Raw genomic sequence first — 25,053 nt, 5'->3', positions numbered from 1 at the left:
GTGGGGGCCTGGTGGAGGCTGCCCATGGTGGCAGGGGGGTGGGGGTGGTGGGAGACATGAGTGGGGGCCTGGTGGAGGGTGACCCTGGATGCTGGGGGGTGGGGGTGATGGTAGACATGAGTGGGGGCCTGGTGGAGGCTGCCCCTGCACTGCTGGGGGGTGGGGGTGGTGGGAGACATGGGTGGGGGCCTGGTGGAGGGTGCTCATGGTGGCTGGGGGGTGGTGGGAGACATGGGTGGGGGCCTGGTGGAGGGTGCCCCTGGTGGCGGGGGGGGGGTGGGGATTGATAGGGGACATGAGTGGGGGCCTGGTGGAGGCTGCCCCTGCACTGCTGGGGGGTGGGGGTGGTGGGAGACATGGGTGGGGACCTGGTGGAGGGTGCCCCTGGTGGCTGGGGGGTGGGGGTGGTGGGAGACATGAGTGGGGGCCTGGTGGAGGGTGCCCCTGCACTGCTGGGGGGTGGGGGTGGTGGTAGACATGAGTGGGGGCCTGGTGGAGGCTGCCCCTGCACTGCTGGGGGGTGGGGGTGGTGGGAGACATGAGTGGGGGCCTGGTGGAGGCTGCCCCTGGTGGCTGGGGGGTGGGGGTGGTGGGAGACATGAGTGGGGGCCTGGTGGAGGGTGCCCCTGGTGGCTGGGGGGTGGGGGTGGTGGGAGACATGGGTGGGGGCCTGGTGGAGGCTGCCCCTGCACTGCTGGGGGGTGGGGGTGGTGGGAGACATGAGTGGGGGCCTGGTGGGGGCTGCCCCTGCACTGCTGGGGGGTGGGGGTGGTGGGAGACATGAGTGGGGGCCTGGTGGAGGCTGCCCATGGTGGCAGGGGGGTGGGGGTGGTGGGAGACATGAGTGGGGGCCTGGTGGAGGGTGACCCTGGATGCTGGGGGGTGGGGGTGATGGTAGACATGAGTGGGGGCCTGGTGGAGGCTGCCCCTGCACTGCTGGGGGGTGGGGGTGGTGGGAGACATGGGTGGGGGCCTGGTGGAGGGTGCTCATGGTGGCTGGGGGGTGGTGGGAGACATGGGTGGGGGCCTGGTGGAGGGTGCCCCTGGTGGGGGGGGGGGTGGGGGTGATAGGGGACATGAGTGGGGGCCTGGTGGAGGCTGCCCCTGCACTGCTGGGGGTGGGGGTGGTGGGAGACATGGGTGGGGACCTGGTGGAGGGTGCCCCTGGTGGCTGGGGGGTGGGGGTGGTGGGAGACATGAGTGGGGGCCTGGTGGAGGCTGCCCATGGTGGCAGGGGGGTGGGGGTGGTGGGAGACATGAGTGGGGGCCTGGTGGAGGGTGACCCTGGATGCTGGGGGGTGGGGGTGATGGTAGACATGAGTGGGGGCCTGGTGGAGTCTGCCCCTGCACTGCTGGGGGGTGGGGGTGGTGGGAGACATGAGTGGGGGCCTGGGGGAGGGTGACCCTGGATGCTGGGGGGTGGGGGTGGTGGGAGACATGAGTGGGGGCCTGGTGGAGGCTGCCCCTGCACTGCTGGGGGGTGGGGGTGGTGGGAGACATGAGTGGGGGCCTGGTGGAGGCTGCCCATGGTGGCAGGGGGTGGGGGTGATGGGAGACATGAGTGGGGGCCTGGTGGAGGGTGACCCTGGATGCTGGGGGTTGGGGGTGGTGGGAGACATGAGTGGGGGCCTGGTGGAGGGTGACCCTGGATGCTGGGGGGTGGGGGTGGTGGGAGACATGAGTGGGGGCCTGGTGGAGGCTGCCCATGGTGGCAGGGGGGTGGGGGTGGTGGGAGACATGCATTGTTGATCAGTAGTGCAAGGTGACATGTGGGTTGGCTGGGGGGCATGCCCATGGTGGATGGGCTGCCTGCGGGACATGAGCATGGGTGCAGGGTAGTCCTCCGTGGTGTGGGCTGCCTGCAGGGTCCGTGGAGGTTGTGGAGCGTACACCTGGGAGGGCCCACACGGCCAATTCACGTGTGGTACTCCCCAGAACCCCTGAAATACACGTACCCTGATGAAATCGCGTGTGGAACTTCACGCGCACCCCTGAAATACACGTACCCTGCTGAAATCGCGTGTGGAACTTCCCGCGCACCCCTGAAATACACGTACCCTGATGAAATCGCGTGTGGAACTTCCCGCGCACCCCTGAAATACACGTACCCTGATGAAATCGCGTGTGGAACTTCCCGCGCACCCCTGAAATACACGTACCCTGCTGAAATCGCGTGTGGAAATTCCCGCGCACCCCTGAAATACACGTACCCTGCTCGCACTGGGCCAATCGCGTGTGGAACTTCCCGTGCACCCCTGAAATACACGTACCCTGATGAAATCGCGTGTGGAACTTCCCGCGCACCCCTGAAATACACGTACCCTGCTGAAATCGCGTGTGGAAATTCCCGCGCACCCCTGAAATACACGTACCCTGCTCGCACTGGGCCAATCGCGTGTGGAGTGTGGAAATTCCCGCGCACCCCTGAAATACACGTACCCTGCTCGCACTGGGCCAATCGCGTGTGGAACTTCCCGCGCACCCCTGAAATACACGTACCCTGATGAAATCGCATGTGGAACTTCCCGCGCACCCCTGAAATACACATACCCTGCTGAAATCACGTGTGGAAATTCCCGCGCACCCCTGAAATACACGTACCCTGCTCGCACTGGGCCAATCGCGTGTGGAACTTCCCGCGCACCCCTGAAATACACGTACCCTGCTGAAATCGCGTGTGGGACTTCCCGCGCACCACGGAAATACACGTACCCTGCTGAAATCGCGTGTGGAACTTCCCGCGCACCCCTGAAATACACGTACCCTGCTGAAAGCGCGTGTGGAAATTCCCGCGCACCCCTGAAATACACGTACCCTGCTCGCACTGGGCCAATCGCGTGTGGAACTTCCCGCGCACCCCTGAAATACACGTACCCTGCTGAAATTGCGTGTGGAACTTCCCGCGCACCCCTGAAATCCACGTACCCGGCCAAATCGCGTGTGCGACTTCCCGCGCACCCGGTATACACGCACACGTATTTTTTGTCAGCGGGTGTCCGTGTTTGTGGGTACCCCTTTGCACGTCATTTGTCCTGGAGGGCCACAGTATAGGACATTCATCATGGCAGTATATAGGTGCTATTTGTTGGCGCACCTTTTGGCGCACATTTCTTACAGCCGCAGAGACGCTACCGCCTGCTTTCTTGTGGCGGTCGTGTTTGTGCCTGTGCGCTGGTTTGAGCGTGCGCTTTTTTGCCCTATTCTATTCCATGAATACGTGTTGTAGGCAAGCGTGTGTGCGTTCCGCGCACTTGTGCCCTGTACTTCCCCCGTGACGCCCACGTTTTGGCAAGTTGTTCCCCATTCCGAGTGTTACGCCTGTGTTCCGCCTACTTTTGTTGCGTGCGCCGCGCTATGTGCGAATTTCGCTGTGGCCTGTGCGATTTTCGCTGTGACCTGGCGCACGCTGTTAGATGGCCTGTGCGCCAACATGCGCCGCGCACTTTTTTATCGCACATCCGCTGGTTTTCTCGCGCACGGACTTCCATGAATCGACGTGCGCTGCTTTTCGTGCGATTTTCGCACTTGCACTGCGATTTTCGCTATTCCACTGCGATTCGCACGTTTTTGCCCACTTGCGCCGCGCTAATTATTCCATGAATCGGCCTCATAGTTTCTTGTAACAACAGAATAGAAGGCATAATTCTGGTAGCTCTGTTGTGAAACCATGTTAAAGGTTGTTAAAGCCACAACAATTCCATGATTGAATGATGGAGTGTTTACATTATGATTTAGCATCAGGAATGGAGATAGAAGAAACTGAGTGCGCAGGGGATTTTGGATTAGGCAAAATACCCACTAAGCCATTCAGTGCTAAAGTCAATGAAGCTAGTTGAGCTAGGATCTTAGCATTTTGTAGGCAAGCGTGTGTGCGTTCCGCGCACTTGTGCCCTGTACTTCCCCCGTGACGCCCACGTTTTGGCAAGTTGTTCCCCATTCCGAGTGTTACGCCTGTGTTCCGCCTACTTTTGTTGCGTGCGCCGCGCTATGTGCGAATTTCGCTGTGGCCTGTGCGATTTTCGCTGTGACCTGGCGCACGCTGTTAGATGGCCTGTGCGCCAACATGCGCCGCGCACTTTTTTATCGCACATCCGCTGGTTTTCTCGCGCACGGACTTCCATGAATCGACGTGCGCTGCTTTTCGTGCGATTTTCGCACTTGCACTGCGATTTTCGCTATTCCACTGCGATTCGCACGTTTTTGCCCACTTGCGCCGCGCTAATTATTCCATGAATCGGCCTCATAGTTTCTTGTAACAACAGAATAGAAGGCATAATTCTGGTAGCTCTGTTGTGAAACCATGTTAAAGGTTGTTAAAGCCACAACAATTCCATGATTGAATGATGGAGTGTTTACATTATGATTTAGCATCAGGAATGGAGATAGAAGAAACTGAGTGCGCAGGGGATTTTGGATTAGGCAAAATACCCACTAAGCCATTCAGTGCTAAAGTCAATGAAGCTAGTTGAGCTAGGATCTTAGCATTTTCTGAATGATCAGATTGCAATTCCTTTTTGATTTTATCTTGTTTCACCACCGGGGGAAGAAATTCCAGATTTTGCATCGCCTTTTCCACAGATGAGAAAGCTTGCAATTCCAGTCCCAAAAATAGCAGATCAATTTTGTGTTCCCAAATGAGTTTCGCAATAATAGGAGATAATACTTTGCACAACATTCGATTGTTATTAATCAGAGGCAACTTAATCCAATCCACATCTTGTGAGGTGAGATTGCGCAACGAAGGAATTTTATAAAGAGTATTCATCAAAAAAGTGCGATTGATGGGTACCGTGCCATTGATTAGAGGGTTGCTAGACCATCCAATTAGGGTCTGATTTTCCTCCGAGATGTCATTAAAAGAAACAGGATTTATGTTATTCGATGTTGTTGACAATGAAGGCAATCGAGTTGCAACTGACTGCAAAGATTGCTTCAACTCATCATGCCTTTCAGCCTGAGTAGTTTTCACCATCGCTGCACCATCAATTATAGGTGCTGTACAGGTCGAAGCCTGAGCAAATGATGTTTCAAGTTCCAGTTTAGACAAAGTGGGTATGTGTTCGGCTGAATCAGCCGTTAGAGCATGTGTTTCTTGTCTCTGCTTAGGACTCTGCGTATGAAGCCCCTGGGATACTGACACTGAGCTAACAGGAAAAGGCTGATGAATCATTGCCTGCACTGACGTCAAGTTCAGAGCCTCTGTGGCGACTGCATCGTTCTTAATGGTGCTTGAAGTTGCATGACAGACTGTTTTTTTGTTCTCAATCAGAGGAAAGAACCTGTTCAGGTTTACTTGATTAGTAGCAACCGATGGAAAGGCACTTGCATCGCCAGGGGGGAGATGTGGAATACTTTGATCTTCAAGAGTATTTTCTGGAATTGATTGAAAACTGGAGATGCAAGAGCCCTTCTTTTTACCTTTTTTTGTATTTTTAGGGGCCTGCCATTGAAGTGCTCCTCATTTAATTGACTAGAGTCAAATTGCAGTTCTGTATCTTCAGGATTCAAAAGTTTTGAAGAAGCATCTGATGTTTCACAATTATAGGCCGAATTTTGCAAGGAGGAGGCTGCAATGATACCATTAGCTGGACAGTTCTTATTTTGTTTCGTCTTATTTTTGCGTTTGATCGCTCTCTGAAATGCTTTCTTCATTTTGCGTGATGGATGATACATATGCTTAGGCCCCTCGGAGTCACAAGAAATCTTGTGAGAGTCAGACGGGTCCAATAACGCTGTAAGTGCGGAAGGACTGTCGGGAGTGATGCCAACCACAGGAATAGTTGGAGGAATGCTCCCGTATTCGCACATTTCCAAATTGAAAAGTTTAGAGTTGTACATGATTTGTTCAATTTGAAAGATTCTATCATGCTGCTGTTTGGCTATTTCTACCAACTCTAGAGGAGGAGAAATAGAGCTGGGATAAGCCTCTACTGTAGCTTTAGCCACTGCGTTTGCAAATGAAGTAGGCATGCCATGAAGAAGTAATGGAGCATCAATCGTTTGCGTACTTTGAGATAGTGAGGCATGCGTTAAGGGAGTCATAGGCACACTGTCATAGGCACACTCCTTCCTACAATTTCGGCCATGCGTTCAGGGCAAGAAACGTGGAATTTATGACAGGCTTCTTGAGCCAACATAAATCCCTCAATCTTAGCTAGTTGTAAAGAATTGGCAAGAATAGAGTCTTTCATATCCTTCAAAAGTACATGAATGAATTCATGTCCTTTGTCTAAAAGATTGAGGATACGAGTAAGCACAGGAAACGAGTGAAGTTCCTGATCTAAAAGATTGGAGGAATTCCCTACGTTCGGAATGGGAGAACTTGAAGTTCGAGGAAAAGATGACTCAGTAGTGAGCCCAGAGGCTAGCTGTTTAGATGGGGATTCATGATTCAATGGTTCTTCGAACTGTAGCTTCCTATGAATTGGTGGCTCACTTGGCAGTAAACTGCTCACATCATTGGCAGCCAATTGAGCCTGCCCGTTTGTTTGAGAGGTGACAATATTAGGCAACAAGATAGAATGAAAATGCACCTGTTCGTGCAGGCCGCGTGATGCTGCAGCTGGAGTAGAAGGGCCCAAAGAAAGGTTGATACGTCTTTCTAGGCCATCAATTACGCCAGGAGCCAACATTGAGGTGTCAGAGATCGGAAGAGGCGATTTTCCTATTTCACCTATGAATACCTCTACATTGGGGTCTTCATCATTAGCTGATTTTAAAGAAAATGGCGTGTATATGTTTTGAACCATCAAAAGCTTGGTCAAATGTGTGCCTTTTGCAAGAGGCTCTCGGCATTCCGATGAAGATTTCTGTGCAGCAGCAAGCGTAGGGCTATCAGGAGAGACATGTTGTGATCTTCCTAAGTTATAAGTGTACGTGGGCGGCTTCATCATTACTGGGAGTTTTCCCGAATCTATCAAGCATTTACCGTTCCTTAGGGTAGTAAATGTACACTCCATCTGTCTAGATATCTACCCTAAATCCGCTCAACACAGATAATGTAACAACCAGAGCAGAGGGCTGGATGAAAAAACACTCTACACTCTCCGTTAGTCTCAAATGCCAATAAGACAAGTTCCACACAAGCAAGGCACACAGAACTCACTGATACGCTCGGTCCGCCAGATGCCACGCGCCGCGCACCGCAAACAGCAAACAGCCCTTTGCGGTCCTTCGCGGTGTGCAGCGCAGGTGCGCTGGAGGGCCGTAGTTAAATACAGCAAACGAGGGGCGTTGTGCAGCAGGGGGGCGGAGAAATCAATCCACAAATCACCTTTATAAGAAGGATACAGAAAGAGATATGTAAGTATATTGGATAAGGTTCAAAGTATCCAGTCCACACACAATCCGGAAAGTCCTTGATTAAGTGTCTCTAAGCTCTGAAGAGGAAGCAGGAAGATAGAAGAGTCACCTGGTTCGCACGAGTCAGGCAAAGTTTGTGTCCCTCGAAAAGACTTCCTCCACGAGCAAGAGGCATCAGAAGGCAGCACGAGTACAATGGCCGCTGAATGCAGGAAAAGCGAAATGCAATCGCAAAGACCAGCGGGCGGCACGTCACGGCACAGCAAACAGCCCTTTGCGGTCCTTCGCGGTGCGCAGCACGGGTGCGCTGGAGGGCCGTAGTTAAATACAGCAAACGAGGGGCGTTGTGCAGCAGGGGGGCGGAGAAATCAATCCACGAATCACCTGGTTCGCACGAGTCAGGCAAAGTTGGTGTCCCTCGAAAAGACTTCCTCCACGAGCAAGAGGCAGCAGAAGGCAGCGCGAGTACAACGGGTGCTGAATGCGGGAAAAGCGAAATCCAATCGCAAAGACCAGCGGGCGGCACGTCACGGCACAGCAAACAGCCCTTTGCGGTCCTTCGCGGTGCGCAGGGGGCTTTCAATCCCCCCTTCTCGTAGGGTCTTTGGAGAATTTCCAGCGCCACCCTGTGCCTACCTCCCTGCCAAAGGAATCCCCTACAGAGTTTGTTTATGTCTCTGAAAAAAGAGGGGGGATGTTAAAGGGGATGTTGGTAAAGCAATGCAGTAAACGGGGGAGTGCTACCATTTTAAGGAGACCCGCCCACCCAGCCACAGAGAGAGGGAGCTTACTCCAAAAATCCATGGACTTCACAAGGGCATCCTTAGCCCTGACCGTGTTAAAAATGTGTTTGGTACTCGGGTTACGGTGTATGGCACCTCCCAAGTATCTAAAGGATGTCACCTGCCATTAAAGGTCTAGAGGGGGCATGGATCTGTGCTCCTCACTATACAATGCAGTTAGGGGGTAGAGACAAGACTTGTCTTTGTTGATCTGAATACTCGTGTGTTTATGGAAACAATCCAAAGTCTCTAAAATGTAGGGCAGGAAGTGCTTGGGATTGTGCAGGTACAGCAGCAGGTCATCTGCGTACATGGAGACGAGGTGTGTCTCCCCGTCTAGTTCAATGCCTCCATCTCTGTACTCCTGTCGGAGGTATGCAGCTACCGGCTCTGCGGCAATAATATATAGCATAGGGGACAGTGGGCATCCCTGCCGTGTGCCTCTGTAAAGGGGCCATTTATCAGAATATGTCTTATTGGTGCGCACCCTGGCAGTGGGATTGGTGACCAGTTGGGTCCATTTAAGAAAGGCGGGTCCGATCCCCATCCTAACCATAGTGGCATATAACCATTCCCATCTCACCGAATCGAAGGCCTTGGTGGCGTCTAGTGACGCCACAGCATATTTCTGAGACCCTCGCTCAGTGCTGTATATGATATGGTGTAACCTGCGCAGGTTTTCGTTAATAGAGCGCCCTGGCACGTAACCAGTTTGGTCCTGATGTATCAGCAGGGGAATCACTCTGCGTAATCTATTTGCAAGAAGTGCCGTCAGTATTTTGTTATCTACGTTTAGCATAGATAGTGGTGTATATGACCCACAGTCCATCCCATCCTTTCCAGGCTTCAGCAAGGGGATTATTATGGCTTCTCTCATGGAGTCTGGGAAGATACCGTGATCATAAGCCTCATTGTATACTTGTGCTAGCAGTGGGGCAAGGGTCTCTTCATAGGACTTATAGAATTCCCCGGGGAGGCCATCCGTGCCCGGCGCTTTCCCAGATGGTAAGGATCTAATTACTGCCATCACTTCGTCAGGGGTGATTGGGTCGTCTAGGGCTTCAGCCATCTGTGAATCTATTTTGGGTAGCTCTATGCTATCCAGGACATCTGCAATCCCGGTGTCAGTGGGGGGCGGGGTGTTGGAGTAGAGGTCACGATAGAACTCTGAGAAGACCGAATTAATCTCTGCCTGGGTGTGCGCAGTGGTGCCATCAGGTCTGAGTATGTGGAAAATGGGAATCCTAGGGGGTTTCCCTCTTGTAAAGCCAAGCTAAGAGTTTACCGGGTTTATCTCCCAGAGCGTGCGTTCTTTCAGTGTGCTTAGCATAACTTAATTTCATCAAAGTTTCCCGGTGCGACAGACAGGCTTGTTGCAGTCTGCTTATTTCCTGTAGATGTTCTGGAATCGAGTCTGCCCTGCTCTCCAGCTCCCCCAGCTCTTTTTCCGCACCCACCAGGGAGTTCATGATGGACCTCTGGGCATCCCCCACCGCAGCTATCATCTCTCCCTTCATAACTACCTCATACGCCTCCCACGCGGTGCTGATGCATTCTACACTGTCCAGGTTGTTTTGCCAGTATTCATCAGTACTATCTTTTATGTGTTCTCGGAAGGCTGCATCGAGCAGGACCTCAGCCCTAAGTCTCCACGGGAACTGGGGGTCTGGGCGGGTACACCTCCCAGGTGGCCATCATGGGGGAGTGGTCAGACAATACCCTTGGAAAATAATGTGCGTCACAAAAGGTGGCTTGCTGCCCCTGACTGACCAGAATATAGTCCAGCCTAGTGTGAACGTTGTGTGGCGGGGAGAAGAAGGAGTATTCTCGTTGCTCAGGGCCTTGTTCCCTCCACAGGTCACAGAGTGACAGCTGGCTTATTAATTTAGACAATATTTTGGCTGGGGGGGGATGGGCGGGAGTGCTTGGTATCAGACCTGTCCTTGAGGGGATCTAGGGTGCAATTGTGGTCTCCACCCCAAATCATAATGCAGTTTACATGAGGGCCAAGTCGAGAATATAGGGAGTGGAAGAAAGCTGTGGCGTCGTGATTAGGTGCATAAGTGCTAACCAGGCATAGTTCCCTCCCCTCCAAGGTACCCTGCACCAGTGCCATCCTGCCCTCGTCGTCCATCTTGGTGCTGGCCACCCTGAAGGGGATGGTCGGGTCGATCCAAATCAGGACCCCTCTTGCATATGAGGAGTAGGAGGATCCAATCAGGGTCCCTCGCCATGTCTTATCCAGCGCCACCAGTTTTTCCCTCGTTAGGTGTGTCTCCTGGAGCATAGCAATTCCAACCTTGCATCGTCGCAAATATGCGTGTATCCAGCGTTGTTTAACGAAGCTGTTCATGCCTCTGACGTTCCACGTCATTACTTTTATTCTTTCAGCCATAGGCGTCGTGGTGTGCGTAGTTCCTCCTCAGCCTCGATCGAGGTCCCGTTAATGATGTGTCTGTCGTGAGGTTATCCTGAGGTCTCGGCATTTTCTGATCAAATTTCCCAACAAGGGTGCTAACTCCCCGTTTCTCCCTCCCTTTTAACAAACTTCCCAAACGTAGAACTGGTCCAGCGAGGTGACCCTCGTTATGACTGTCCCGTTTCCGCTGCTTTGGACCAAACATGGTCTTCTGGTGCCCTATGGGCAGATAAATATACCCAGAAAAAAGGAAACTCCTGGGGGTGGAGGGAGCTCTGGCTTCGGCGCTCCGCATAGTAGGATCATATCAGCTGCTTTTTGGGCTTGGTCCTTCTGCTGGTAAGCAGTTGTATATTAAAAAAAGTTCTCCTGCAGTCCTTGGAAGGCGGTTCAATGCGGCTTTCGCCTTTTGTCTTCAATGTCGGGTAGTTGCTGCCCATCCATCCAGTCCCGGGCTTGTGCCGGGGTATCAAACAGGTGGGCCCTGTTGTTGTGTATCACCTTTAACCTTGAGGGATATAGAAGCATGTATCGCAATCCTGCTGCTTCATTTGTACCTGAAAAGTGTAGTCAGGATAAATCGCAATCTTGGCTGAGTTCCTCTGGATCTGGCCACCTGATCGTGAATACGCTAGAATGACCTCTCGGTCCCTGTAGTTCAGTACCTTTGCTATCATAGGCCTAGGTGGAGCGCCTGGTGGTGGTTTCTTAGCAAGTGACCTATGAGCCCTCTCTATGGAGAAGCCCTGCGACAGCTTTTCTGCGCCGATCTCCTGCAGCAGGAGGTTCTCTACGTAGTAAGTGGGGTCCGGGCCTTCGGTGCCCTCCGGCAAGCCGAGAAGCCGGATATAGTTCTGGCGAGCCCTCCCTTCTGCCTCCTCCGCTCTGTCCTCCAAGTTCTTGACCCTCTGCTGGAGGCCATCCATGTCGTGTAGGAGCTGGGTTTTTGCTTCTGTATTATCGCGTACCTGGGTCTCCAGCGCTTCGGTTCTACCAGCCAAGGAGCGGACGTCCTGGCATAGAAGGCCCAGATCAATGGCCACGGCGTTGATTTTGTTTACCATTGTTGCTTGGAACAACTTAATGGCCTCAAGGTGCTGGGTGTTGCTGGGTTCGGCCACCGCTACAGTGGGGCCAGTTTCCTTCTCGGCAGATGCCATGTCTGAGCCCTCAGGGTTGGGGAGTCTGTTGGCTGTGAAAGCGTCTATGGTGGTCTGGCACTGCTTGGACCTAGCACCCCTCCCCGTCGATTTGTCCGGGTGAGACATTCCCCTGGCTACTGCGCTGTCTGTGGGCTTCCGGCGTTGGGGGCAGATTCAACGGTGTGTGCTCTCCGTCGTGGCCCGGGTTGTGATTCCCGGCTTCGAGATATGGAGGCCTGTAGTGTTGGAAGCGCAAGGCACCCCGGTACTCACTGGGCTATTGTCTACTCAGGCATCAGGCCCCAGGACAGGGCAGTACGTGGTACTGCGTTGAGGGGGCGCTGCCGCGGGGTTCCTCAAGGCTCCTCGAGGCAAATTCAATCAGCCTCTGGGTCGAAGTGCAGACTGTGGCTCATAGGAGTAGTGTACCACCCGGGGTGAGGTTCAGTATGTATGCAGTGTAGTTCGGCGCTTTGCTGCGTGTGAGAGGGCACCTTATCTGAAATCTGGTGCCTGCTGTGTTATTCAGAAGGGGGGTCGTATAGTCCAGGATGCATTCCTTGCGTTGTCTGCCACCGGATCTGCCGAGTGCAGCGGGGGCTAGATTGCAAGGTCCCGCTTGATTGCTGGTGTGTGACTTGGTGGTGGGAGGCTCATACAAAGGGCCCCAGGCCAGTGCTCAGCAGCACCGCATATTAAGGTTGGTGGGGCCTCTACCCCTGCCGCTCACCTCCCCCACTCTACAAAGTGGATCGTCGCTTCGCCCTGGGCCTCCGGCAGGGAGGGGGGCCAGGGACCCTTCCAGAAGGGCGACCCGTTTCCCAGCTAGAGACCCGATTAGGTCTTTATTGTTCTTGTTTTAGGGTCTTCGGTCAGCTCCCATGCGCCTTCACCCTCCTCCCGGGTCGCTAGGGCATTGGGGGTGCGCAAGCGGCGCTTGCGGTATGGCCCCAGCTGGGCAGATGGTGTCCTCCGCTCTCCAGCGGGACGTGTCCCGGAGCGGGGTGAGGCAGCGGGCCGTCTGCACTTGGCTCGGTGTGCAGTCCCCCGATCGAGCCCCCCCGCTCCCCTCTCACGGGTCCGGTCTGGTCTCAGATCGCCGCAGCTCCTCGCATAAGGGCAGGTGGGCACCTCCTATTGTCTCTGGCTGCTCGTGTATCTCGGCGGCCCATGCCACGCCACCGATGCCCCTTCCAGCAGCCACGCACCTAGCCCAGAAGGATCCTGTCTGGGCGAGGCACCAAATCATTCTTCCTCTTCCTCTCACGAGCGAGTGTGCAGGTATGTTGTTTCGCGGTCCGCTGGGCTGGCGCTGGGCTCCCCGGGCTCAGTGTGTGAGAGCCGCCATCTTGGCTTCCAGCCGAACAATTTTTCGCGGGCAGCAATACGGATCTCTCGGGCTTTCACCCTCGAGTGTGGGGAGTCCCGGAGCTTCACGCTGGCGTCCGCAGCAATCGTGATACTTTGCAGGGTATGGTGATGCTTCAGAGCCTTAGGAAACAGCTAATAAGTGGCACATCTAGCGGAGCTCGCCAAAGTCGAGTCCTCTCTACATGGCGGTTAGCCACGCCCCCATCGCTGGTCGATAGCTAGTGGCGTACACCGCATAATTGTATTGTGTCTCTAGGCTTCTGTACTAACACTCCTTATGTTAGTTTTTCTTTGTTGGGGAGGGGTAGGAAGGAGACCTCCGGTACGTAGATCAACTGAGGGTTGCTTTGGGAGGTGTTCCGCTCTTTATGTGTAAGCCAGTGGTGCTCCAATTGCGTAAATACTCCCATGACGTTGTGGGGTGATGCCTGGCTGAGTCAGCAGCGTAAAGATGTAGGGGCTCTTGGCTTTGCCTTCACTTTCCTTATACACGGTTGCGCTGCCAAGGTGAGGGAGACTTTGGTGCTTGTGTTATCTGATTCACCCTTGAAGCAGACTACCTCCAGATCTCTTGGCCGGTTTGCTATGGTGCTAGAGTTACACTTGCACTTCCAATGTTGTGTCTCCTAGACTCTCCTCCCTGAGAAGTCCTCTATGGGAATTTGTATTCCTCACTAGTCACACTGGTGTTGACATTTGTAGACGGGGGGAGGAAAGTGTTCAGCGTTTTTGCAGGCCCCTCTGCAGTACTTCGCAGCCCCTAGTTGTTGTGCACCTGTAACGCTCACCTGGTATCCACGGGGACGTCACTCAGCCTGTTCTGACCTCTTACGACCTCGAACCCTTCCCTGGAGGCTATTTGACTGGAGACTGGGCCTGAAACACAGGATTGGTAGAGTTGAATTCCCTATTGTCCCTGTGTGCTTGAACCCCTTCTTCCCCAGGGTTCAACCCTTCCCTTTGATCCACAGCCCACCTTGTTTTCTTGGATAGTGTGCTCTCCGTCCTGCCTTCAGCGCAGGGGCGCGTTGATTGATGCGGGCTTGTTGCTGCCTAGTTACTTCACTGGCAAGAGTCCGACAGGTAAGTATAATGAGTCTTTTGAACAGTTCTCTAACTTTGTTCCTTTCCTTCCTTAGATGATGGCCGGCGTCCGGGGATGGCGGCGTGCTGCTGAGATGAGTAGCACTGAAGGTGAGTGAGAGCGCGATGCGCGATGCACCCCTTTCATATTTGCATTGAACTGAGTTCTTTTTCTGTGTCTTTTAGGTGCCGGATGCCGGTTATGAAGAACAAATGTGGTGGTTAAGCGCGGTATGCGGCGCCTCTAGATGTTTCCACGCTAACCTGGAGTGTCTTTTCCCTCTTGCAGATGGATGAGAAGTTCCAGAGACAGAGTTCCCCCAGAGCGGCTGGGATTCAGGTAAGCGTTTGAAGCTCGTACAGTATTTAAAATTAGCGAAGATTTGCAGAATGCTTACTAATGCCTTTTTCCTTAGGAAGCGGCGTGCCGGGATGGGAATGACACCGCCGAAGATGCCCGCAGAACAGAAGGAGCGATGACTGATGGGCAGAAGTGCCGCAAGGTAAGGCTGTTCCTAACTGTGTTCTTGTTCTTGCAGGAGCTGAGCGCAGAAGAAAGATGCAGGCCTACTGGAGACCGATCCGAACACGGTGAGTGTCACGCTGCAGGTGCAGAAAACGCAAAGCATGTTTCTCAGCTGGGTGTGGCTTAAATAGCCTCTGGGTATCCCAGGTGCCTCTGGGCTGAACCACACCCAGAAGACTAGACCGCAGATGCAGTTCTGGGAACCAAAATATGTGGGGGCATCCATCTTGTCAACATCAATGCACTACAAGTCCAATCCTCAATGTTATCCTATGGGCGTGAGTGAGTCTGGTGCCACAAGTGCCAAGTCTAACTCCAAGTGGGTCTTTGGAGGGATGGAGAGGCCCTGGAGGGCCATGTAGGTGATGGTGGCCTGGCTCCAGCCTGACATCTTGGAGGGCTGGGGACATGAGGGGCAGGAATCATGACAGCACCCCACTGCCGAGATTTGCGAACTCCAAACTCAGTGGATGTGCAGCGGCTGTGGGGTGTTTGCCAATACTAGTAGAAGACCTAGTAGTGTCTCGACCGTGGGTGCGCTTATGTCTGGGGGCCAGAACAGCATACACTCTGTTGCCCTGCGGTGAGCTTCAGGGCAGGCATTCTCTTCTTTCTTCTGCTTCCCCTTCTCAGGGGTCTTCCGTATTAGACACGAGCACAATCTTGGACAACTGGCGGTCCGCGATTGCTAGGTGTACAAGCCACGTAGCTACAAATTTGCGGTGTCAGACGATCTGCAGAGCTCAAAGCCCGCACCACTGATAACCAACGGAGCAGTTTCCTCGTTTCCAGCGATATCTGTGCCGCCAGTCGGTACCTTTGGACAGATTCTTCAAGATCAGGCAGGAGCTCATGGAGGAGATGTCGTACTCCATGGCGGCTTTGTTTCAGTGCTGTATTTAATAACTACAGATGTCCTTTGTAGTTTCATTTCACTTAATCCATTGTTTAATATTCATTTGTTTCATTTAATTTGACTTGCCTGGTGTTTGGAGACCTTCACAAATGTGTTTCTCGACACACGCAACCACTCTGATACAAAGTATTCTTAATAGTTTGGTAATTGACAACAAAAAGACCGGAGACTTTCGTAAACGTGCTTGGTTGAGACAAGTGACCACTCTGATACAAAGTATTCCTAATTAACAGACCTCACATGCTTGTGCATCGGTTTTCACTTTCATTAGAAACTCACCGGTCGCTTTGAGAGTTCGGGCTGCAGCGCAGTTCACATAGTCTTCTGTATTCAGTGTCAGGGCTCCACCTCCTGACCCTCAGACACTCTGGTGTTGCTCCTACAACACCGGGGAACGAGCACCTTAAGGAGAAAGGAAGGGGACAGCCTTCCTGCCCGGCTCCCTTCAGCTCACTCAGTCGGTTGCAGGGATTTGCAGCTTTCATACTACGCTCCCATAAACTACCCTTCTCGGTGGTCCCCAGCATCTTGGTGCCCTGCTCCCATCTGGTTCACGACTGCTAGCGCCAGCCTCATTGCTGCTTCTGCTCTCTCTCCTTGCACAGCCTCTCACTGAGTTTCTGTCTTCTTCTCCCTTTATACACCTGCCGCCCTCCAACAGGGTGCAGGTGTGCTTCAATTAGGTTTGCCTGATTCTGGTTACGAGGACATGCCTGACCCTCACAGCTTCTAACAGGCATCTTCCTCGTCCCAGTACCAGAGTGGTAAAAGAGCATTGCCTTCAATGCTCTTGGTTGCCCCTTCTTCGTTTCGGTACTGTCAAATGTCAATTGGGGAGAAATTAGGGGAACTGGCTTATAACAGCCCATGTAAATGGGGGAAGGGCTGGGTTTATCATTACTAGGAAAAGGGGGATACCATGGGCCTCATTCCGAGTGCGGCGGTAAAGGGTTTGGTGCCGGTAAGGATGCCGCTGCGTTAACCCCTTACCTCCGCATTCTGAGGTCCTTTAGTGGGTCCCGCTAAGGGCGGCTGGTAAAACCAGCTGCCCTTAGCGGGAGCCGCTAAAGGACAATGGAGCTAATAATGGGCCCATTATTAACAGGCCCGTTATTAGCTCTCTCCCCATTCCCATTGAGCCCTATGGGGGCTCGAATGGGAATGTGGATGGCTTCCCTGAATGGGGAAATACCAGGTTCTCCAAGGTTGGAATGACCCGGTTAGTCCCCATTCAGGGAACCCAGACCCAAGTTTGGGGGCAGCCATGCCGCAAGTAGCGGCATGGCTGCCTCCAAACTCATAATGAGGTCCCATGTCTCGATCAAGAGCACCCTATTCTTTCTCATCCTTCTTCTATGTTTTCGAGGTTTGTCATTTTTCCTAATCTTATTCTGATCAAATGAAATAGGGTGACAATATACCATAAAGGTTTCAGGGGGCAAGGGTTCATCATCAACTGGAAAGGGGATAATACTGTATCTCACCTGAGGATCCTTCCTTTCCATTTACCAAGTACCCTCCACCCAGGTGATCATCCCTCGCTTTGGCACCCCCAGGGTCAAGATCCACGAGCGATGGTATTTCCCTGGTCGCCTGTGTAGAGGATTCCAGGGAAATAGATGTGAGGACGCCCTCAGGTTTCTCACAATTTGCAATAACCCGCACATCTGTACTCCAACCCATTTCCAATATAACTGAATTGTTCAGCCAGGTGGAAGGGGTGGGTGTGTACTCAACTTGAGACCTCCATTTAGCATACAATCTGATACCTATGAACAAGGATTCAAGGGAATACACCAGCTCTGTAACCCCAGATAGCGTGCACAGGTTTCGTCACAGCCCCATTAGGTTGGCTCTGGTTGTGTACAATTTTCAGAGAAAGAGGCAGAAATTGTTTGGGGAGGTCACAGGTTTATGTGCTTCTAAAACAATATCCTGGTGTACTCTGCAACAGAGAAATTAACTTAAGTAGATGATATGCATAGTGCTGACTCTAATATCAGAGAGTGTGGTGACTTCGAAGAAGAAAAAGGAGGTTACTTACCTGAGGCACACTATATCAGCCCCATGAGTAAAGCCCTAGGTGAACCACCTTCAGGTCATTGATGAGGCTACTGTATCAAAAAAACGGGTTCAACTGCATTCTTTTATCGGACTTTGTGAAGATTATTCAAAATGCGTGCTTACGTGTGCCAACATAATGAGGCCCCTCACAGGTCTTATGCAGAAAGTGATTAAGTCTGAATGTGAAAAAAGCAGTTTTGTTGAAGTAAAATGCCAGTTAGTGTCAAAGCCAGCCCTTCATTCTTTTAGTTTCAAGTGTCCCTCCATCATCACTGTAGATGCCAGTGCCTACCTCTTAGGAGGTGTTTTGTCTCATAGGAAGAAGCGGGCTGAGTTAATGTTGTATAGGCATCCTACGTATTGAAGCCCACAGAACAGAATTCCTCTGTCATTAAGGAGACCCTGGCATGTTCGTAGCAGTAGAAGAATGTAGGCGATGCTTGTGCGAATCCCTGTCTACACTCAAGACAGACCATAAGCCCTTGGTGGGTTTCCCTTCGTAAACAGGGTGTGAGAAGGCATCTCTGAGATTTGCCAAGCTTATTGCCATTTTAGAAGAGTATTAATTTAGCATCACGCATGCCACAGGGGGGGGAAATGTGTTGGCTTATTGCTCTTCCGAATTCACAAAGTATGAAAGGAGTGAGTGGGTGGGAACATCTATGTTTTTCATTGAGGATTTGCAGAGAGTTCAGTCTGCCTTGGGTCAGTTCTTCGGGTAGGTATGGGATTGTGTGTCAAAAGCAATGTGAATTCTTAATAGAAGGTTGGCCGTCTACCAAGGTGGTAGTCACTGGTTTATGTCCCACGCAACAAGTCCAGGATGAACTCTCCTAGGAGGAGGTTTTATTTTAAATGTGGATGATAAAATTCCTTTACGCAACATAAAGGCCAGGTTGGTCAATGCAGTTCACTTGGGGCACATGCGTATCTTGCAACCAAGCACCTACTGTAGAATAAGTTTGGTGGTCTGGCATGGACCAGATGGTTGATAGGTTGATGGGAGAGTTTAGAGTTTCTGCTGGTAGTGAGGAGGACCTAAATGTGTGTTCCATGCCCATGATGCCTGCGAAAGTACTTATTTACTGGCCTAGTCCCATTAGATGCCTCACTGCCTGTAAGCAATACGCAATTGCTTTAATTGATTATTACTAGAATTGCCCAAAGTTGGTTTCCAGAGTCATAGCTTTCCTAAATGCGGTATTTAGGAGAGAGGGGGTCCTAAGAGCTTTGCTTTGGATAATGGAGCTCAGATCTGTACAAAGCAGAAAGGCAACTTCGACCAAGGCTGTGGCATACAACACATTAATACCTTGTTTATCACCCAAACAGCAATAGCAAGTTCTACAGCATTAACCATGCCTCAAAAGAGAATCTGGAAGCCAATCTCAGTACAGGGTATAGACGGGAAACAGCTGTGCAGGAGTTTCTATGGAAGTATTGCACTACACTCAATTTGGTCACAGGATTGTTCCCTTCAATGGGGGTCATTACGAGATGGGCGGTAGCCATTGTGCTATTAGCACCATGGCTGCCTCCCATACCGTGTCCGAATCCGGTCTTGTTCAATGGGGACTTACCGGTGCATTCCGACCCTGGAGGGACCGGTAAGTCCCCATTGAACAAACCATTCCACATTCCCATTTGAGCCCCCATAGGGCTCAATGGGAATGGGGAGGGCACTAATAACGGGCTTGCGACTAGCAAGCCTGTTATTAGCGCCCTGGTCCCTTAGCGGGACCCATAAGGGATGTGTGGTCAGACCACACGTTCATTACGGTTCCCGCTAAGGGACCTCGGAATTGGGCGGTAAGGGATTACCGGCACCGGCCTCCTTACCGGTGCCCGGTATCCCTTACCGCCCAACTTGGAATGAGGCCCAATGTCAAGAGGGGAAAGGAAGTTGGAATGGGGAAGATATAATGGTGGTTCATCCATAGGAGAGGAGGTCCAACTGTGGATGTTGAAGCTGTGCAGAGGACGATAGAGCTGAAGCAAGCAGCAGCAAGTGGCCATATAATAGTTGGAAGGCAGTATTTGAGTGGACAATAAAGGTTGGGGAGTTAATCAGGGTCAAACTACCAGTCTTCCCGAGGCCAGCAAGATTGAGAAAGTTCTCTGACCCTTTATGACTGGTGTAGTGTGCAAGCATAGAAAGAGTTTGCGTGAGTTCCCCGGGAGCATGGCAGTAAATGTAGGACGATGGAAAGGGCTAGTCCAGGAGTCCATAAGAGTCTGTGAGTTCCTCAGTGGGAAGTACAGTGAAGTGTAGGAGGTTGGTATCCAAGTTGGCAAGGTTCTGCTAGACTCATTGTTGAGAGGCAGATGAATATGTCATCCATAGCTTCTGCCCCTCCCCGAGCCCAATATTGCACATGTGAGAAATTTTACTCACTAAGGCAACCGCACCGCCCATATCCCAGGCAGGCACAGCAGGAGAACGAAACAATCTAAGCTGAAAATGGAAAAAATAATGATATGATATGATATTTTATGTATAGCGCGCCTACACATGAGTGTTTCAAGGCGCGACGAGGCATGGGAAGGGAACAAGACAACAATCTTAATAGGCCCAGTAACATTGAGATTGCGTGAGTGCAGGGAGGGGAAAAGGGGGAGAAGTACCAGGGGAAGGGGGAGAAGTGCAGGACATATGATCAACAAAACAAAAACAAAACAAGAAAAAGGAAGTGCGGCCAGCAGGTAGCAGTGCAAGGGTTAAGTGCAGGCAGCAGGTATTGGGAAGTGCAGGTAAGGGGGCTATAGGGTAATAGATACAATCCCAAAGTGCAGAATTGCCAGGCGGCAAGGCAGGAGTACAACTGCTGGGGCAGGGACCTGACGCCGAGGTTCAGAGAGTAGCCAGGTAACCAGTGCAATGACAGACAGGAGATCAACAGGGAAGAGGAAGAGAGAAGGCAGAAGAAAAGAGGAAAGTCTTGAGCAGCTTCCGGAACCTGAGATTGTTCTGCTTATGTTTCAGAGAGGCAGGGAGGCTGTTCCAGGGGGAGGCGCCAGCCGAAGAGAGAGATCTGCCTCCAGCTCTTTGCTTGGAAAAGAAAATGACCTTCCAGGAGTTGGAGGTGGAAGAGCGAAGAGCTCCAGTAGGCAGATACATCAGAAGAGAAAGCTGGAGATATTTTGGTCCTAGGCCACAGAAGGCCTTATGGACAATGCAAAAGTTCTTGAATTTGATCCTTGCAGCCACTGGGAGACAAGGGAGAGATTTCAGTGCTGGAGAGATACGATCCCAGGGCTTGAGGCCAAGGACACGTCTTGCAGCCCTGTTCTGGATGAGTAGGAGAGGACGGAGAGTAGAGGCAGGCAGATTTAAAAAGAGGTTGTTACAGTAGTCAAGCCTAGAGAGGACCAGAGCTCTAGACACAGTGAGTTTCTGGGGTAAGGAGAGCAAGGGAAGAATACCTCGGAGGAGGTGAAGTTGGTAGTTTGACTTCTTAGAGACGTCAGAGATGTGAGGAAAGAAGGAGAGAGTGGAGTTGAAGATAACCCTGAGGTTCTTAACCACACAGGTGGGAGCAGGAAGAGGGCCAAGGGAGGCTGGCAAGAGAGTGCAGGGAAAGAGAGGTGTAGGTGCGCCGGTAAGGAGGATCTCCGTCTTGCTGGCATTCAGGCAGAGATCATTTGCGGAGCATCATTCTTGGATTGCAGACAAACAATCAGGGATGACAGAAGGAGAGGAGACGGCAGAGGGGAGCCTGAAAACAAGCTGGGTGTTGTCCGCATAGCATTGGAAGTTGGAGCAGAGTGCAGCGATGCAGTGGGCGATAGGTGCCAAGTATTGATTGAGCAACCAGGGAGAAAGGTAAGACCCATAGGGAACACTGCAGGTGGAGATAGAGGAGAGGAAGGACCCAAGTTGGACCTGGGAGGGTCGGTCAGAGAGGAAGGATCAGTGATACCCAGGTTATCACTGACCCGGTTGAGCAGGATGGCATGGTTGACCATGTCAAAGGCAGAGGAGTGATCAAGAAGGATGAGGACAGAGGGTAGATTAGAATCAAGGTCAGAGAGCAGGTCTTCACAGATGTTCAGGAGAGCAGTTTTGGTGCTTCTGTCTGCGTGAAGCCAGACTGATGGTCATGGAGACAACCAACAGATTCAGTGTAAAGATTAAGCTGGGAGATGGCCAGCTTTTCAAGGAGTTTGCCTAGGAAAGGAGTGAGTTCAGGCAATAATTAGCTTGGAGGGGGTGGTCGGCTGAGGGTTTCATGAGAAGAGGGTGCACAAGAGAATGCTTCAGGGGGAGTGGAAGGTTCCATAGGAGAAAGAGTGGTTGCAGAAGTCGGCCAAGGCTGGAGCGAGGGTCTCAATGTGGTCCTTGATGGTTTTGGAAGAGCAGGGAAGAACCTGTTTTGATGAGGTTTTCATATATCGGACATGTCTAGAAACCTCAATAGGGGAGAAGAGAGGAAAAGCAGAGAAGGGTGGGGGAGGTGGCCGCAGGGGGGCTGCAGGAAAAGTGGAGACTGGAAGGAGAAGCAGGAGAGGCTGAGAGGGTGGACAGGATGTCCTGAGTTTTAGAGATTAAGTGGGATGCCAGGTCCGTACAGAGGGCCTTGGACAGAACAGGAGAGGTAGAGACTGCGGCAGGATTGGCCAGCTCCTTGCAGAAAGAGTTCGGCCAAGTTGTTAGATGCCACAGAGACGCGGGCTTGTATGTGAGCTCTCTTCTTAGTGAGGACAGAGAGTCGGTATTGCCTTTGGAGCAGGCGGCAGGTGAGTTTGTCAGCGGATGTACAAGATGCCAACCTTTCCTCCCAGCGACCCTACACTTGCGTTTAAGGGTGATGAGATCTGAGTCATACCAGGAGTTGCACTTGGCTTTAAGCTTCATGCGGATCCTCATAACAGGGGCAAGTGCATCGAGAGTGTCAGAGATAGCAGAGTGAAGCATGAAAAGGGCTGTGTCAGGGTGTGACTGAGCCAGAGTTGCGGAGGGGAAGATAAAGAGGCGGCAAAAGCCTCAACTGACACACGCTTCATGGGTCGAATGACTGAGAAGGTGGGTGGCAGTGTGGGGGTCGGCTAGGCATGAGGGGTAGAGAGAGAGGGATGAGATGCGAGGAGAAAGAGGTCACTCTAGGAGAGGGGAGTGGTGAGAGGGATAGAGAAGGGGAGGTTTGAGGAGATCAGAACATCGAGAGTGTGCCCTGCAGAGTGAGTGGGGCCAGAGGGAAGAATAGAGAGGGAGAGAGAGTCGCAAAGGTCGCGAAAGAGGCCAGTCACAGGATAGGAACCATCCAGGTGGATGTTGAAATCTCCAAAGAGTTGAGTGGTTGAGGCCAGGAGAGAGGAAGAGAGGTCCGCCCACTTGGCAAGGAAGGGGGAGATCTGACCAGGTGGTCGGTAGATAGTAGCCACTGTGAGAGAGTGGCCAGGAGAGAGACAAAGCCTACAGACCAGTTATTCAAAGTAGGAGTAGGACTGCGTGGGAATGACAAAGGCAGGAATCCACTCCGGGAAGATCAGGGCTACACCCCCACCTTTCACAATCAAACTAACATTGTGCAATACATGCGCATGCATTAGACACAAAACAAATGTGCACTCAACATGAAGAACACGCACACTATCTAATATATACATGAAGAATATTAACAGAGCATCCATCAGAAATGAAGAATACTAACATAAGCATTGTATAAGCTGAATTCAACACGATCGACACGCAAATATAGCTCACTAATATACAAACGCAAGCTTAATGGGCAGCCATGTTTTCCAAAATGGAAGCTGCAGCATGCTTTTAAATATACTAAGGCCTTGAGTTTTAAAGATAATAGAAAATGCTGGAATCATAGAACTACAGATCCATGCAGAGCTCAGGCAGTAGCCAGAAACCAAAGTCAAGGTTACTGCGAAACAAGGGAGGGTCATAACGTTGCATAGAAGGCATGAGATAGCAATTCCCAGGACGCAAGAAGTAAACTCCTTGATTAATTAAAGTTGACCGCCCATTGTTAGCCATGTGCATGCAAACTATAAGCCAAGAAAAAGAATGTTCCCGGTAGCAAAAGAAACCATAACACTCACATTAATATTAGCAAAAATCCTAATAAATGCAGGGTAAAATAATTCCAACCACGGTCCCATCACATGTGACACATAATTGGTGAACACTGCCTATTCATTAGGAACCAACACAGATAGGATACATGCTGTACTCCCTACACATACACCCAGACACGAGACATCGCACAAGGCCAGGTACAAAGAAATCAACCTGGCTCATGGCCTATGTATAAGGGATGGTATCTTTTTTTAAAAAATGAATGGAGAGCAGCACAATGCCCTCACTCCCCCTATTCCTGTTTGACTCATGTTTTGACGACCTCTGAAGTATTCAAGGTTGGTTAGCAGGACGTCAACCAATTGGAGTCCCTGGTGTTTGGCTGGCCAGCAAATTTTGTGCCAACTAATACATTGGTATAGAGATGATGTATTTTTACTTTGATCACTTTAGAGGTAATCCCAGGTGGAGCCATCTGATTGTCATAACCCAATTAACCGTTTTACACTTATACAGTCTACATGTAGCCACTCCCCTTTACCAATCCCCAATCCCTGTAGGTTTTGTACAGAGAGATTATGTTGTGATGCCAGCAATGATGTGTTTTGAGTATTTAATACATTGTTTGCATTGAATGAATTGAGAATTCAGAGACTTTGATGCCTGCATGCTGTCCCTGCTTTATTTCGGATGTCATTAAAGCTGGATTTTGCCTTGCACTCTGTCTATGTCCGTCATTAAGCCTGGTTTTGACTGACTCCATATCCTCTGGGTAACCTAGGAATTTCCTGGGCCGGCTTAACATCAGGTTATTTCTTTCTGATTCGTGTGGGGATGAGGGAGATGTATCCTGCTGTTCTGCTGTGAAGCAGAAAGGTTGGAGGTATAGACTGCTGCACTTTTGAGCAGCCCTGCCAATAGAGAAACATATGTCCTATATCCTAGAATGCTCCTTTTCATGTGGCTACAGGCTGTCAGTTGTACCTGGGAACCCAGTGTAGTGAGAGATGTTTTCCTTCACTGCTAGGCAAATACAATGGAATCTTCTTACTTACTCATTTGGTCTCTCGTTCAGCCTGTGACACACCACAACATTTCATTAGGTTATGGCAATACATTATAAGTGACCAGAAACCTGACTTTGCAGTCCAAATAAGTTCACTGTTACAAGCTGCGTTTGACAAGATAACGCTCTATTTCATGGAGGCAGTATGCTTCAAAAAGAGAGCTCAGATATTGTCATACTTACAGGGAAATCCCTCATTGCAAAGAACAGCCCATCACTAATATGTTCCAAACTCTAGCATGTCACATATGCTGAAATTGTTCCCCAGTGAGAGGCTACCATAGGTTTGCCTTAAGCTATAACCGTCCCACTAACCGACGACCAGAGCTAGCCAAATGTGTGGTCCCCAAC

The 25,053-nt window shown here is 51.4% G+C and overlaps 1 protein-coding gene across 5 annotated transcripts in view; it reads right to left on the bottom strand.

Moving 5' to 3' along the window:
* The window catches only part of LOC138521417 (spermatogenesis-associated protein 21-like), a 1,690,677-nt gene that overhangs the window by 1,480,829 nt on the left and 184,795 nt on the right, over positions 1-25,053 (bottom strand). The gene's annotated exons all lie outside the window — the stretch shown is intronic.

The sequence above is a fragment of the Ambystoma mexicanum genome, chromosome 13 (genome assembly GCF_040938575.1).
Source record: "Ambystoma mexicanum isolate Mex_15411 chromosome 13, UKY_AmexF1_1, whole genome shotgun sequence".
NCBI classification, from domain to species: domain Eukaryota; kingdom Metazoa; phylum Chordata; class Amphibia; order Caudata; family Ambystomatidae; genus Ambystoma; species Ambystoma mexicanum.
Note: the sequence above shows the minus strand (reverse complement) of the source record. Positions and strands in the feature narration are given on the sequence as shown.